Here is a 16,705-nt window from a genome sequence, read left to right on the forward strand (position 1 = left end):
ATGTATTCAATAAAATATGATTGTATTTCTCACAGATATAAATTGATTCGTTGATATATTTCAGACCCAGCTGAACTGTGTGTAAGTACAGGCACCCGTGGATAAAAAAATATGCTGCCTTTTCTCTGCGCTTCAGTGTCTTAAATTGACTCCTGGACAGATTGCGCATGAAGCTCTGAAAACGATATTGAATTAAGTTGAGAAACAGCAGAAGACTGTACAAAAAAATATAAGAAACAACAGGCTCATTTAACAGACAGTTGGTCACTACAGAAGTCTCAATCAAGGTGAGGTTCATTGTTACAATTACTTCATCCACAAAAGTATGTCTCTCAGAGCAAGGCTTTAATAGGCTAGTTTACCCCAAAATAAAAATGCTGTAATAATTTACTCACCCTCAAGTTTTCCCATATCTACTTGACTTCTTTTGTGGAATTCGAAAGGAAATGTTAGGCAGAATGTTATTCTCAATCACCATGCACTTGTATTGAATGGAAAGAATATGCAATGAACGGGAACAGTGAGTCTACTATTCTGCCGGATAACTCTCTTTGTATTCCAGAGAAGAAAGTCATATGGGTTTGGAACAACATGAGTAAAGAGATTACACAATTTTCATTTCTGGACGAACTGTCCCTTCAAGAGTTATTGTCCTTTATAAATCTGCAGCCTCCGAGGAGAAAATTGCTGTCCTTGTGAGATGTTAACAGGAAATTATAGATGACCTGAAAGTGCACGGCCGGTGCTGAATCAGTTTATCAGTGAGATAAAGGGGTGCTGGAAATGCCAGTTCGGGAGAGAGAGAGACGCATGCAGCCACGCTGCATGTGTGTCTGTGTTCCTTTATTTTTTAGGTTGTTTTAAGTTAATTTACATCATTACACTTTACATTTATTGTTCAGCCAGTTGCTGCCTCCTCATTCGTCCGTTACTGTTACACTAGTACCGAAACCTGGGAGGGAGGAGGGTGGTGCTGTCGATTAGTCCTCGCCGCTGCCGTCTACCCAAAGGAGCAGCCGCAGTCGTCTGCATGGGGACAGAAGGGTTGCTGCCGAGAGCTGGAGGAACTGCTGCCATCCTCTGAGAAGGGGAGGAGCAGTTCCATCTACCAGGGGTTGGAGGGCTCGCTGACATCCACCGGGGGAGATGTGACCTGTCGTCCGGCACCGAATCAAATATTCAGCAAATATTCGCCAGTTCGGGAGAGAAGTAATACAGTTAAGCTGTAATCACTGTAGAAAATAATGGACTCCCTTATTCTATTAAAAGCTCATCAGGTTGTATATACGTAGCAGCTGGGAAACCCTTTAGCTGTTCACAGTGTGTTAAGCTTTTTACCGGTGAACTCAGTTTGGATGTGCACTGCCAGCTTCATGCTGACAAGGGACCTTATATTTGCAATCTGTGTGGCAAGACTTTTACTGAACACATACAGCTAAAGAATCGCCAGAGGATTCATCGTCCAGACAAATCTTTTACTTGTATTTTCCTCAAGTTTATTACCTCAAGAAACAGCTGATCGGGAGAGATGATGCATACATGCAATTTATGTGGAAAGAGCTTTGGTATTCACAACAATCTACATCGCTACCTGGGAATCCATACGTGGGAGAAGCCATTCACCTGCCAGATATGTTGACGAAGTTGAACGAAGTCGATTCATTGAAGTCACACAAACTTACAGCGGTGAGAAACTGCACAAATTAAAAACGTGTCCTCAGGGCTTTGCCTTTGTACAGAAATTGTTGCTTAAGGTGCATGAGGGACAGCATGCAGGACAAAATGGCCAGATCTGTGTTGTATGCAGGGTGGTCTCAGGTTGCATAAATTCAATGAAAAACACACCTCCAATCTCATGCAGAGCAGCTGCCTGTCCCCTGTACAGTATGTGGAGAGACTCTTGGTTCTATCGGCAACTTTTAATCTCACCAGCAGAAACACGCCATGAGCACCAAACACAGGTGTTGTGTGTGTGGAAAGACCTTTCAGAGTGCAGGATGTGTGAAAATTCATGAGAACATTCATACAGCATAGTAGCCCTTTAGCTGCTCAGTATGTGGGAAAAAATTCAGTCAACAGACTTGCCTTAAGACTCACCTGATCTCACATATTGGCAAAAGACCGTTTAGTTGTGACATGTGTAGCAAAGGTTTTTGCACCTTAGGAAACTTCCAAAGACATCAGCACATCCACACCAGAGAAAAGCCATTCAGCTGGGACGTGTGTGGCCATGGAGTTAGTCAGTCTAATGCTCTCAAAGCTCACAAGCACATTCATACAGCGGAGAAGGAATACATGTGTGACAAATGTGGAAAGAGTTTTGCTCATCCACAAAATCTGAGGTGTCATAAATGCATATAAGTACATTGTTCATCCTCTGAAGTCCATCATAATAGACTGAGCCTCAGAGTGCACAGTCTTTCCAGTCCTCCAAAGGATGATTTGAAAATCACATTGATATTATTTTCCTCCAGATTTAGATCCCTCAGATTATGTGTCTTTTGGAAGAGGGAATGCTCACATGGTTATTGTTGCTAAGGTCAAGATACTTAAGTTTTCCCAACTTCATAAATGTGTTCGAGTCGAGCTCAGAAATGTGATTGTTATCCAACTGTAGATCACATAATACTGAAAGTGGATGAAATAGGTCTAGTGGGATTGCAGAGATGATCTGTTATCCTTAAATTGTTGAACACACCATTCAGAAGTGACATCAGATGATTGTGATACAAGTTAAGGTTCTTGAGTTTCCCCAAGTCTTGAAACACATATGAAGTTATTCCTAACTGCAACTGATTGGAACTCAAATCCAATGCACCTAGCTGGGAAAGTCCTCTTAGGGAACTGTCAGTCAAAGAAACAAGAGCATTATGACTCAAGTCCAAATGCTTCAATGCAGGAATCTCAGAGAAAACATAATCAGGAACATAAGTTATATTATTTTTCTGAAGTTGGAGGCTGGTGAGACTTGGGTAGTCCTGTAGGACACCAAAAGGTATGCCAATGAGCCCATTTCGACTAAGATCAAGGTTTTCCAGCCCATTGGCACCCCTGAAACTCCCATTGCCTACATGTTTCACATTATTTTTAGAGAGATAGACTTTAGCTAGGTTGGTGCTGTTTTCAAATACATCTAACTCTATCATTTCAATATTATTACTTTTTAGTTGGAGGTCCATAATAGCAGGAGCTCCATCCAGGACTCCACAGGATAAACTGAATATTTGGTTCAAATTCAGATTAAGGGTTTGAAGGCTGTTAAGACCATAAAGAAGTTTCCGTGGAAAAGTCTTAATGTAGTTGTTACTGAGGTCTAACACTTGAAGATTCACTAGTCCCTGAAATTGTCCTGGCGTTAATGTCTGAAGTTCATTTTCACTCAGAAATAGCTTGGTAAGATTACTCATGTTCTGCCAAATGGTTTCAGAAGTCAGTGACAAATGTAAGTGATTCTTGGTGAGATCGAGAATCGTCAATTCTTCCAAACCCTTCTCTGGGGAGAGCCTGGATAAAATGATGTGTAGCATACAATATCTTGGTACCCTCAGGGAGATGAGGGATCTCCAGAAGCTTTCTTTCGGAACAGATAATAGGAGCAGTCTCTTCACATTTGCAGGGATTAGGACAAGCATCAACCACTGCGATAGGTGCCAAAACCATTGGCAGATGCCAAAATATTTTTAAATGATGTGATTCACAAGACCTAAAGAAAGCCACAATTCACATTGTTACACAACCCGAAGGGTTTCGCTGCTATGTCTCAGGCCCGGGCTGGATTAGCTTGTCTTCTGGTATCTTAACCAGCACGCTTTTTGATGCACTTCATATATGTACTACAGTGTTGTCAAATTGCTTACCAAGTATAACAACCGTACCCTGTTTGACAGTGTTTTTGATCATATGTTCAATATTCTGCGACAATGACGCTGCTGCCTGCTCTTATCGCCCCATACTCACTATCCAGCTGGATGGATGTCGTTGGCCTCACTGATTTAGCGCGGTAAAGTTTGACGTTCGACATTCGGTTTCGCAGGGACCGTCTGAAAACTCCACTCACTGCGCTAAATTCACGTGCAAGTTATACATGAAAAAATAAACTGTAAAATACATTTTCGTATTCAGAATGTTCTTATAACTTCCCAGAGGACACACAGAAATACTACAGGTGATATTATTACAATATGATAAATTATATAAGGACAGCAATCAATTTTAGAGGATAAAAGGACTTACTACTTAATCACTAAAATTATAAAAAAATAAAATAAAAAATACAGCCATTAAAATGTGAAAATACAATTTGTGAATTTTAGTGATTTTTACAATCAAATAATTGATTACTGTACTTATATAATTGATGATAATGTAATAATCTATCCTGCAATAAATCCATCTATCATCTGGGAAGTTACTACAACCTTTAGAATGAGAAAATATAATTTTGGTGAATTGTAGTTATTTATTCTAAAATAATATATATATATATTGTAAGATATTCAGATAATTAAAATGCATTACATTCTTGTACCAGAAGAGTTAATCATTGATAAGGCCATACAAAAAGCGGCTTTAGAATACAATGTTTATTATTGTTTACTACCATATAATTGATCATAAGCCAATCATTGGCATACAGTTCACAGCAATCCATTTCACAAGTGAATTTGTCAATCAGTTCGAGATTTATTATGAGGGCTTGTTTAAGGACCCGTCAATCTACACCTGCGTCAGACATGCTTGTGTAGCATCTCGGGTGTGTTGCGTCATCAACATACATTTTTAGGTCACTGTATCAAGATTAATATAGTTTAATACAGAACACATCTTGAGATCTCTTAGTTCAAATTTGCGCTCCATCAAGTGGTTTTGAACACAAGAACGTAACGCATGTCTGTGTTGTCCTGTCTGCTGGATGGTTGTTTTGTTCACTGTAATAAACTGTGTGTTGCCACACAGCTGAAATTTCAATTACTGTCCTCTGGAGTAAACAGGTGGTACTACAAGCTTGTATTTCTCAGGAATCTTCCTTATTACGGTCCGGAGGCATTGCGATTAATTTTTTTAACGCTTTATTTTTAATAAAATTAATCGCACTGAATTAACATGTTAAATCGACAGCCCTACTTATAAGGTGACTTATGTGATTTTTGGAGCTTCCAAATTTTGGCACCCATTCACTTGCATTGTATGGACCAACAGAGCTTAAATATTCTTCTTAAAATCTTCTGCAGAAGAAAGAAAGTCAAACACATCTTGGATGGCATAAGTGTGAGTAAATGATGAGAGAATTTTCATTTTTGTAATTACTCTAACACCTGTCTCTCCCTCCACTCTACTGCTCTGGAAAGCCTTAGGTCTCCCTCTGCCATCACTATAATGAGAGACAGGTGTTAGAGTAATTACAGCCCAGGTGACGAGCCCCCCATGCCACACCTTAATAATTGTACATGCATTTGGCAGACGCTTTTATCCAAAGGGACTTCCAGTGCACATTCAATATATAGGACTATATAATGCATTTGAGCAGTTTGTGTGTTCCCAAGAAATCGAAACCATGATCTTGGGATTGCTAGCTGGTGGAAAAACCATCTTAAGCTAGTAGCTGGTTTAAGATGGTCATGATCTGTCCAGGCTGGTAATTAGCTTGTCCAAGCTGGTCATACCAGCGCATGCTGTTCAAGCTGGTATTTGGAAGATGGTAGCTGGTTAGTTTATGACCAGCTTGGACCATCTTATACCAGCTACCATGTTCCAAAACACAGCTACCAGCTTAAGCTGATTTTTACATTAGCGCACGCCATGCTCTACCGGTTGAGCTAAATGAACCATATTCAATAAGTCATCAGTATGTATTTTAGGTCAAATTAATGCAGGACTATAGATGTTCTCAAACATTTCACCAGTGCCTTCCCACAGACCTATGTACTTCACTAAAGCTTAAAATGTCTAAACACTAAGGAGTCATTTAGGCCAAACATGTTCTTGCGCTACAAAAGCTAGGACAAAAAGAACATAACGCAAGTGTCTCGAGAAGCATTTTTGGCTTTGACATTTTATGAAAGTTGGCATCTTTTTAATCCTGACAAAGTGTCTAAAAGCACAACTCAACACGAGATGCTAAAAACAGTGTAACGTATAATGGTCGAAGATGTCAACTAGCAGATGTCTTCCCTAAAAAGGATGCAAAACCCATTCGGTGTGAACGGCCACCCAGCAAACAGTTTAGGTTCCCAAAACGTTCTGGGAACCTTCATTTTTGGATCCTAGAAGAAAGGACAATATAACATTCTCTTGAGATCCTCCACTTATCCATTAGCTAATATTTATGGTCGATACTGAGTTAAATATAAAAGCATCAAAAGCATTTCCAAAACTTTAGAGAAACATTTAACCATGCAGACCCTTCTTCAACATTTACAGACACATGTCATCTAAACAAATACATTGTAAATAAAGGTTTCAAATGAGTTCTAGGCTGTATTAGCGTGTAGCGACCAGGTGGTGGAGCGGTGCCCATATTTGCCAACCCTGTTGTGTACCTCACATTGGCTCTGCTACATGAATGAATGAACAGTGTGTTTAGGACCATGGGGGAAGGGTGTGTGTGAGCGTGCGCCGCAGCCCTGCCCAGTCTATTCTTTCTCCTGACGTCCTTCCTTGATGCCAGTGTCACACGCTGCAGGGGATGAACATTTTACAGCGACTGTGCAGTTTTAATCTGATACTGTTTGGGAGCATTGAAACGTTCCGTTTCTCCGAAAAGGGAATTGTTCGTTGGCCTTTGGAGGGTTTCTATACACGACGGAACTGAGCTCGAGAGACGCATAATATATTGTGTTTCATAGTGTAGCCGCTGTTTCATGGTGTTATTATTTATTCATTCATATTTTTTTCCTGGAAATGTACACAGATGGCTCTTTGAAGGGGACACTGCGTCCGTGGGAGTGTTTTTTCCCCTTTGCTCTGGACAACACCGACTCGTTGAAAAAAGCTGGCTCTAAAAATTGACGATCTGGTAGTTCTGTTTTTTTCTCTCATTTTTCTGTTCCACTTTTGTTTTCTTTCGGTCTCTCGATCTACAAACTCACGGGGTTTCATCGGCGCTTCATTAGGACATGATATGGGGACACTAGTTAAGGAGAAATGATCTGTTGTTCCGGGCTAGCCAAAACATCGCAGACATGAGCATCATATAGCCCATTCATATCTTTGGTCTCAATCGCCAGTATTATACGTGCCATCCAGTAAATCTGGTCGAAAATGAGGATCGTGTGAGATTTACTGGTGGCTGGAGAGGGCAGCGATTGCCTCACGATACTGGCTCGGCTGCGAAGGGGTGTATGACTGCTGTCGGTGCTGATTAAATTAGTAAATATACAGCGGGTCGCTGAAATTAATCCAGTATTGCTGTAGGCTGAAGCTCCAGGGACGATGTCCTCTCGCGGGAACGAAAAGAATGCAGACCACGTAAGTTAAGAGCATTGTTTCGTCATTTACTTCAACTTAACGAGCCATTTGATATTTGACGTAAGTGGCGTCAAGAGCTGTGAAACGTAGCTACAAGTGATCTTGCCGAAACTATAATTGCTAGTAGAGTCTTTTTTTTTTTTGAGACTGCAATCAAACTGTTCTTGTGTCTCTAATTCCAGTCTTGAATGTTCCTGGTTCAATATAAGTTAATTTAATTGACAGAATTTGTGGCATAGTGTTGATTACCACAAAAATACCTCGTATGTATGTATGTATGTATGTTTGTATGTTTGTGTATGCGTGTGTGTGTGTATGTATATATATATATATATATATATATATATATATATATATATAACACATTCAATGAAAGTGAATGGTGCCAGTCCATTAAAATTAAATACGTATTGTTTCAAACAGTATACTTGTTAACATTATTTTAGTGTGATTAAATGGCTTATTAGATAATTTGTGTAAATTATCTCCAACATTGTTACTTTGTTAAAACGACGTTAAGTTGTGAACCATGTATTCTGGTGAACGCTGTAACGCCGATAATTACATATTTTTGCACTTAAATCATGTTAGTAGCACCTTTAGCTAATGTTTACATCTTTTTTTTAAACTGTGTGTATTGTTAACCCTTGTGCATCCTTGTGGACATTTTTGGCTTTTTCAGTTTTAGTTTTTTTTGATAACTTTGTCTGTGTTAATGCTAACTGCATAAAATTTTCCACAGGTGTGAATTTTTATTGGAATTTTAATATTTCACCCTATTTTCTTTAAAAAATATATTTTTTGCACTAGTTACACAAAATACTCCCTCTTAGCGTCGTTTTGGACAAAAATGGCACATTGAAACCCATTAAAACTGCGATTTTTAATCCCAGTGCCATTTAACTATAAAATTATGCAATCTTGTTTAACATGCTTTCATTATGTTAGCAAGGCTTCAAAATTTACATTATAAATATTTTTTATCATATCGTGCCATTTTTTTCAGGTTTGGCATATCATCGCTTTTGTTGTTGTTTTCTGCTGTTTTTGGCTTATGCATATTATAGAGCCAATTAGATACATTATGAATATATAATTGTGTGAGTGTGGGTATGGATTTCAGAGTGTGGTTTGTATGTGTCTGAGGCTCTAATAATAAAAATAAAAAAAATTCTGTTTAGCATTTATTAAATTGAAAATAATTATAATTATTATATTTTTTATAAAAAAACAACAGTGGCATTATGTAAACAAACCGGCGTTTAAAGTGTTAAAATTCTGAAAATAAATGAATGTTTGGTAATTATGATTAGAACTGATGCTGGTTAAAATATAAGTCAGTGAAAGTAGAAAAAATATTATTCTATAATATTTTTATGACACTTTTTGACATGGCCATTTTTGTCCATTATGGACCTAAGTGGTAGCTTTTTTTAAAATCTGATACTGCATAAAAAATATGAAAGCATCAAAATGAATGTTGTTGTTAATCATTTTCCTATCCGAGGCTCTAATAATCAAAGAAAAAAAATTCTGCTTAGCATCTATTAAATTGAAAATAATTACTATTTTTAATTTTTTCCTAAAAAAACAACAGTGGCATTATGTAAACAAACCAGCGTTTAAAGGGTTAAAATTCTAAAAATGAATGAATGTTTGGTCATTATGATTAGAGCTGATGCTGGTTAAAAAAATTATGTCAGTGAAAGTGGAAAAAATTATAAATCTATGATATTTTTATGACAGTTTTTGGACATGGCCATTTTTGTCCATAATGAACCTATGTGTAACTTTTTTTAATTGATGCACAAGGGTTAAAGGGATAGTCACCCAAAAAGTATCTCATCATTTAAGGTCTCTATATACTTCCTACGAAATCGAAGAACGAACGGCTGTGACGTAATTTAGAACAATATTTGGCCGAAAATAAGTTTTCATTGCATTCGTTTCCATGGTTTGTAACATAGACTGTAAAAAAAAAAGATGGACGACGCACATTCGCTCTTTTCCATTGGTAAGAACTGAAGCCGCCTGCGATATGGCGCTGACATCTTGGGACTTGAGTCTGCACAGTTGCGATTTCGGGTCCAGACCTGATCAGTAGTGAGCAGGAAGTAAAGCCGCGAAATCAAGGCCTCACTCTGAATCAATCGCAAGCACACGCCCCTGCACTTATGACGGTGTGAAATAATTAATTATAGAAATTAGATATTAAATTTAAAGCTCAAATCTCCTCAGTCCTCCGAAGATCCCGAAAAAAGTCTGTTGGTGCTTCAGTAACTATTTCGCTCAGAGAACCTGTCAATCACAGCTGTCAATCATGATTTCACAGCACCGTTTTTATAGCAACTAAAAACAAACTTATTTTGAAAACAAACACTTGAAATTATATCAACGTGATAGAAACTACAGTAAATGACAGAAACTATCTTTGGAAAAAAGATATGTGAAGTGTAATTTAATTGTTTATTTGGTCTCACATCCCGTTGAATAACAGGGGGAGGCGGGGTTTATGACCTATACTAGGACCAGTCACCGGGGGGAGCGATCGAGAAGTTTTGGCTTCACTTTTGAGGGCTTGTGCAGCACACTTGGGTTTGTAACAGCTCGCTGGGCGAACTATGAGGAAAGATTCTTATCGGCTGCTAAACACCTTCTTACTGTTCACGTGATAAATAGGTGTTAACTGGAGCTCCACCTACATTGAGGCTGAAGGCTAATTCTGTTTATGTTGTTCAGTGAGTCAAAATGAGTCAACATGAACAAATCAATGTGCAGAGTTATTAGCGAGCTGGTACAAATGTACCTACATCTGTATGATGGTTCACTTAGAGATATTTTCCAAGACCATGTCAAGTGATTCTTTTCTAGTCTACTAAACTAAAGGAATCAAATCTTCAAAAGAACTCACAAGTGCCCAATCACACATCTGCCATCTGCAGCAAAAGCCATTCACACATTTGTCTGAAGTAAGATATGCCTCTATCATCATTGTTCTGCACATTATCACTTTTATACACTCATATTTGCAGTAGTATCAGTGTCATCATAAATCACAATAATAGAGTGTAACCGCCGCATATTATGGCCTCCTGTAGCATGTTAGCGCATTAGCGTCATTAATTCATAATGTAAACGAGACAAATTAAAGATTTTCTACACAGTATATTCTTTTAGGTGTGCATGCAAGTAGTATGAATTTATTTCAGACATGCATCATCTGGGGATGTGGGCGTTGACCCGTTACCCGCATATATTAGCGTAAGAACAACAACAGCGAAAATGATCTGCTTTGGTTTTGTTAAATAAGCTATATTTAAGCACACAGAACAATTATCTTGGTATAGCCCTTACAGTTGAGAAGAGCCATCTGACTGGCAGTTAATTGCCATTCTTTTAAAACCAGTGTTTTGAATGTGATGTCGTCTCAGCTCCTGAGGGTTTATGGGATCGTTAAGTGTCCAGTCTATCCACACTTCAGAATCTCGCCAAAACTAATAAGTCATCCGGGTCATCCGGGACATACCACTCCATTGGCATACTGTTTCAGCAATCTATATAGTAGAGAAATATGGATATTCGGACACAGCACAAACAAATCATATTTGCACAATAACCCAGTAGGTGATGATATGCACAAAAAATGCAAATCAGCAAAAAACAGAAGAATAACTCTTGTGAATGTGCATAGGAGGGCTGTTTGAAAGTAGATTTATACATTAGTAAAAAAAAAACTGCTTGATTTATTATTGATCTGTTTCTCACCCACACATATCACATCGTTTCTGAAGACATCGATTTAACCACTGGAGTCATATAGATTAATTGAATGATGCATTTATGTGCTTTTTGGCGCTTTAAAGTTATGGCCACCATTCACTTGCATTGTATGGACCAACAGAGCTGAGATATTCTTCTAAAAATCTTAGTTTGTGCTCTGCAGAAGAAAGTCATACACATCTGGGATGGTATGAGGGTGAGTAAATGATGAGAGAATTTTCATTTTTGGGTGAACTATCCCTTTAACCTTTATTGACTGTCCCCATTCACTTTCAATGCCTTTCTGTTACTGCAATTTTTGCTTCTTTTTTTCAAGGGACAAGTCCAAATTTTAACTTGTGGTAATTTGAGGTTAACTTATATTAAAACTGGAACATTTATTTAATTCACAAACTAAACATTAACTAAAAAGAAAAAACACCATGCCCCTCCCTTACACTAGTGTCACAAATTTAAAGCAACGATTGAGGACATGTAGCTACAGGGTAAACGGCTATCGCTTAGTTTCATTTTAAAACTTCTACCTAGCTGATATTGAGCACATTTACAGCATTTTATCTGTGGATGATTAATTTGCAGCTAGGTCTATATGACAGAATGCTGCCCAAGTTTCCAAGCTAAACCATGCATAGCCAGGACTGCAACCATCAGAGACATGTAGGGGAACACAGGTTAATAGTCGATCAATATGAGTTTTCAGTGAGAAACTCTTTACCCCTACACCCAACTATTTGGTTACATCTTTATGCATTTCAAAAAAAATTTTTTTTGCTCTGCTGCACCCTATAGTAGGTCTAATTTCGATTTAATCAAGTTTAGCCAAAGAGTTATTTTCCTTAGTGTAGTTATCCAGCATTAAACCCCTGCCAACAGCAGCGTGGCATGCCACATAAATGCATGGCGAGATCCTTTGGAGCCAACAGGAAGAGACTGAAAATAAGGTGGAGAGCAAGAGCACAAATCATACACAATAGAAAATGCATCTACAGAGATTAACCAATCCCCAAAGTTACATAAACTCTCTGTCTAGCCACAGAACAAGAGTGGAACGATGATAACAAAACACAAATCCTGCAAGTGACTGCATATTCCATTTAAGGCAGAGAAAGATGTTGTCACTGAAATACAAATTGCCAAGGATTGTCTAGAGGTCTGAGTCAGCAAAACAAGGAAGAACAGAACATCTTATGGGGGATATGTGCTGAAAACGAATTAATGGGCATTTGTCGGGTTTCGTTTAGTCAAAATGGCACCCATCACATTGTAACATACTATTCAAAGGAAATAGCAAGGTTGAAAAATAAAAGGATCAATTGGCATCACATACTTTTGGTCTTCACTGTGCAACACAATTTTCCTAATTGCTTATCACTCAAAAGTATATAAAATTGCTTTTATTCACCACAAACTTTGCTTTTGTGACCAGGACAGTGATATTTTGAAATATGAGAATGAGAATTTTTCCAATGAGAAAATAGGCAAATTTGTGTCTTTTCGTTCACATAAAGTCAGAAAAACAACATATGAATACAAATGAACTAATACTAAAGTAATACAAAAATTACTACAAAATATTTAGAAGTGATTCGTTTTTCGAGATTTACGATTATACTGTAAATCAGCCCCCAAATGTACTCGTCATACTTCAAGGCGTCCAGCAAGGTCTTGATGCTGTTGTAATCCTCTTTGAGGTCCACTGAGTGAGCCAGGGGAAGAGACAGGTACTTGTTACCATTATGGAGCAGCACATTTTTGAGGCTCTTGGATGAGCAGTCAATGAAGAGGCACCACTCGTTCTGGTTACAAGCGATTCCGATTGCCTCAAACAGACTGGTCACATTGTGGCAGAAGCAGAGCCCATCTTGACGGGTGAAGAAGCTAGAAAAAGATTGGTGACACTTCCTCTGATCTGCGACTTGCACACTTTCATCCAACAAGTTCCACTGCTTGAGCCTAGACGTCAAAAGCTTGGTATTGGACTTGGTGAGACCAAGATCTTTAATCAAGTCATTGAGGTCTTTTTGGTTGGGGTAGTATGGGTTTCTCTCCTCGGCTCCACCTCTGAAATTGCCATCTGGATCTACAGCTTCTTCCTCGCTCTCTGACTGGCTGCTTTTCTAAAGATGGCTGCTCTAGAGAGGAGTGGGTACAGGGAGCTCATGGCAGTGTGGCACCGGGGCGATGGATGAAGGAAGGTCCGGATACGTGATAGCTGGTGCATTCTTGCCAGTCCGACATGTGGAAGGGTTCACCATGCAGAAGTAGCAGTTGCTTGAGTGGTTCCCGCAAAAATCTTGGGATGGTAAACTTCATGGCTCTCTTTTCCCCTCTGTACCATCCAACAAAAATACATTTATTTAACCCATGACTAATGGGTGAATAAAATTATAAACTTTTACAATTTAAATTTTTTTACAAAGTTTATAACATAAAATTCCGAGCAACAATTGTCCATCTTACCTTCCAGAGTTTTTTTTTTTTTTTTTTTTGCAGTGCTCGCAGGTGAAATGAGGTGCTCAGGGTTTGTCTTGATCCCAGACAGGCATGCCGAAATATGCCTTGTAGGCCTCACACATCTTAGCAGATGCTTCTACAGAGTACGTTTTTGCTCTCGTCTTGATAAATTGGCCGCAGACATAGCAAAATCTACTTAGGCAGCTGGAACTAAACTGAACTGGTGGGCTCCTGTATTTATACTACTATTAATATTACTGGTAAGTTCTAGAAGTTACTCCAAGTTTACTCAGCACTGAATCTATCTGGAATGTTCTGGAAAATAGGTACATTTCAAAATATCACTATTATGGTCACAAAAGCAAAGTGTGTGGGGAATAATAGCCATTTTCTATTCTTTTGAGGCATAAGCAATTAGGAAATAACATACTCCCCAGAAACCAAAAAAAAAACTTGTTACATGGTGTAATGTGTTGAAGATGACACCATCTTATAACACTTTCAATGATGACTAAATAATTTACATTTGGCAGATGGGTTTATCCAATAGACTTACTGTGCATTCAAGATATACATTTGATCAGTATGTGTGTTCCCTGGGATTTGAACCTATGATCTTGGTTTCACTTGCACCTTACGCTGCCAGTTGGTAAATCTGGTAAATCATCTAAAGTGCATCCAAAATATCCTAGTGTGGAAGAGAAGTTATTTGTCTTTTGCTTTCTGTGGACATTTAGTTCATTCTGATTGAAACATTGAATCAGTGTTGAAACATAAAAAGAGGAAATTGACTGTCAACATGAGTGCATAAGTGTCTACACATTCTAATTCCTCCTGTACTTCCTTATTGCTGATCTCACTTAAGGAATCTTCCATGCTTGACATGAGAAGAGGTGCTTGTGTCTCTTATATTTAAGTGGATGTATGTACTGTGACTGTGTTCTCAGAAGCATTGGAATGGAATATTGTCTGGCTTCACTGTCCCATTTATCTTTAAAGGTGTCACATCAGGAGAAATCCAATTTTCACTCCACAGATTTAATAATATTACAAAATATAGTTTTGGCAAGCTGTTTAGGACATCTACATCTACTAGTAATTTAAAAAAAAATTGTTTACAGACAGATTGTTTCACTTTTAATTAACTATATCACAATTCCAGTGGGTCAGAAGTTTACATACACCAAGTTAACTGTGCCTATAAGCAGCTTGTAAAATTCCAGAAAATTATGTCAAGCCTTTAGACAATTAGCTTCTGATAGAAGGTGTACTGAATTAGAGATGTGCCTGTGGATGTATTTTAAGGCCTACCTTCAAGCTAAGTGCCTCTTTGCTTGACATCTTGGAAAAATTAAAAGAAATCAGCCAAGACATTAGATTTTTTTTTTTTTACCTCCACAAGTCTGTTTCATCCTTTGGAGCAATTTCCAAATGCCTAAAGCTAACCATGTTCATCTGTAAAAACAATATTACTAAAGTGTAAACATCATGGGACAATGCACCCATCATACCGCTCAGGAAGGAGATGCATTCTGTTTCCTAGAAATTAATGTAGTTGATGTGAAAAGTGCAATTCTATCACACAACAAAGGACCTTGTGAAGTTGCTGGAGGAAACAGATAGACAAGTATCTATATCCACAGTAAAACAAGTCCTATATCGACATAACCTGATTGGCTGCTCAGTAAGGAAGAAGCCACTGCTCCTAAACCACCATAAAAAAGCCAGACTACAGTTTGCAAGTGCACATGGGGACAAAGATATTACTTTTTGGAGAAATTTCCTCTGGTTTAATGAAACCAATTGAACTGTTTGGCCATAAAGACCATTTTTATGTTTGGAGGAAAAAGGGTGAGGCTTGCAAGCCAAAGAACATCATCCCAACTGTGACATGTGGGTGGCAGCATCATGTTGTGTGGGGTGCTTTGCTGCAGGAGGGACTGGTACACTTCACAAAATAGATGGCATCACGAGGAAGAAAAATTATGTGGACATATTGAAGCAACATCTCAAGACATCAGCCAGAAAGTTAAAGCTGGGTCGCAAATGGGTCTTTCAAATGGACAACAAGCATACCTCCAAATTGTGGCAAAATGGCTTAAAGGACAACAAAGTCAAGGTATTGGAGTGGCCATCACAAAGCCCTGACCTCAATGTGAAAGAAAATTTGTGGGCAGAACTGAAAAAGCGTATGCGAGCAAGGAGACCTACAAACCTGACTCAGTTACACCAGTTCTGTCTGGAGGAATGGGCCACAATTCCACCAACTTATTGTGAGAAGCTTGTGGAAAGGTTCCCAAAATGTTTGACCCAAGTACAAACAATGTAAAGGCAATGCTACCAAATACTAACAAAGTGTATGTAAACTTCTGACCCACTGGGTATGTGATGAAAGAAATAAAAACATGAAATAATTCACTCTCTACTATTATTCTGACATTTCACATTCTTACAAAAAAGTAGTGATCCTAACTGACCTAAGACAGGGAATGTTTTTTATTTTGAGTTTAAATGTATTTGGCTAAGGTATACTATATGTAAACTTCTGACTTCAACTGTAGGCATCGTTGCAGATGTTAAATGTTCATTTGCGAATGAAGGCTGACACAGTATAATCCATATCACGCTCTTCTTCAGATTTATTTAAAGATTATTTATAAAAAAAAAGAAAGAAAAACACTGCGGGTATCCTCTCTGTGTAACCTGTGTCACTATTACAAATGAACTGGCAACAAAGGGTTTTACCTCTTTTTTTAAGCATAAACTCTTGCTTAAAGGTACTCAAACACACATTACTTCAATAGGCTGTCATTGGAAAATAGCTAACGTGTGTCTGAGTAATGGCAGCAGGGCATCAGTTGCTAAATTAGAATTGGTGAGAAGCACTTTTAAGGTGGGGCTTAGCAAAAGGGTCAGTTGAGTGTTTCTTGACTCAAAGGCTTACACTATATTTATACATCGTTTTTCAATGTGCCATTACGTCTTGCACACAGTCAAGTCCTCT

The 16,705-nt window shown here is 38.3% G+C and overlaps 1 pseudogene; it reads left to right on the top strand.

Moving 5' to 3' along the window:
- Positions 1-6,650: 6,650 nt before the first annotated feature.
- The window catches only part of LOC127631755 (MAP/microtubule affinity-regulating kinase 4-like), a 52,500-nt pseudogene continuing 42,445 nt past the window's right edge, over positions 6,651-16,705 (top strand).

The sequence above is a fragment of the Xyrauchen texanus genome, chromosome 38 (assembly GCF_025860055.1).
Source record: "Xyrauchen texanus isolate HMW12.3.18 chromosome 38, RBS_HiC_50CHRs, whole genome shotgun sequence".
NCBI classification, from domain to species: Eukaryota; Metazoa; Chordata; class Actinopteri; order Cypriniformes; family Catostomidae; genus Xyrauchen; species Xyrauchen texanus.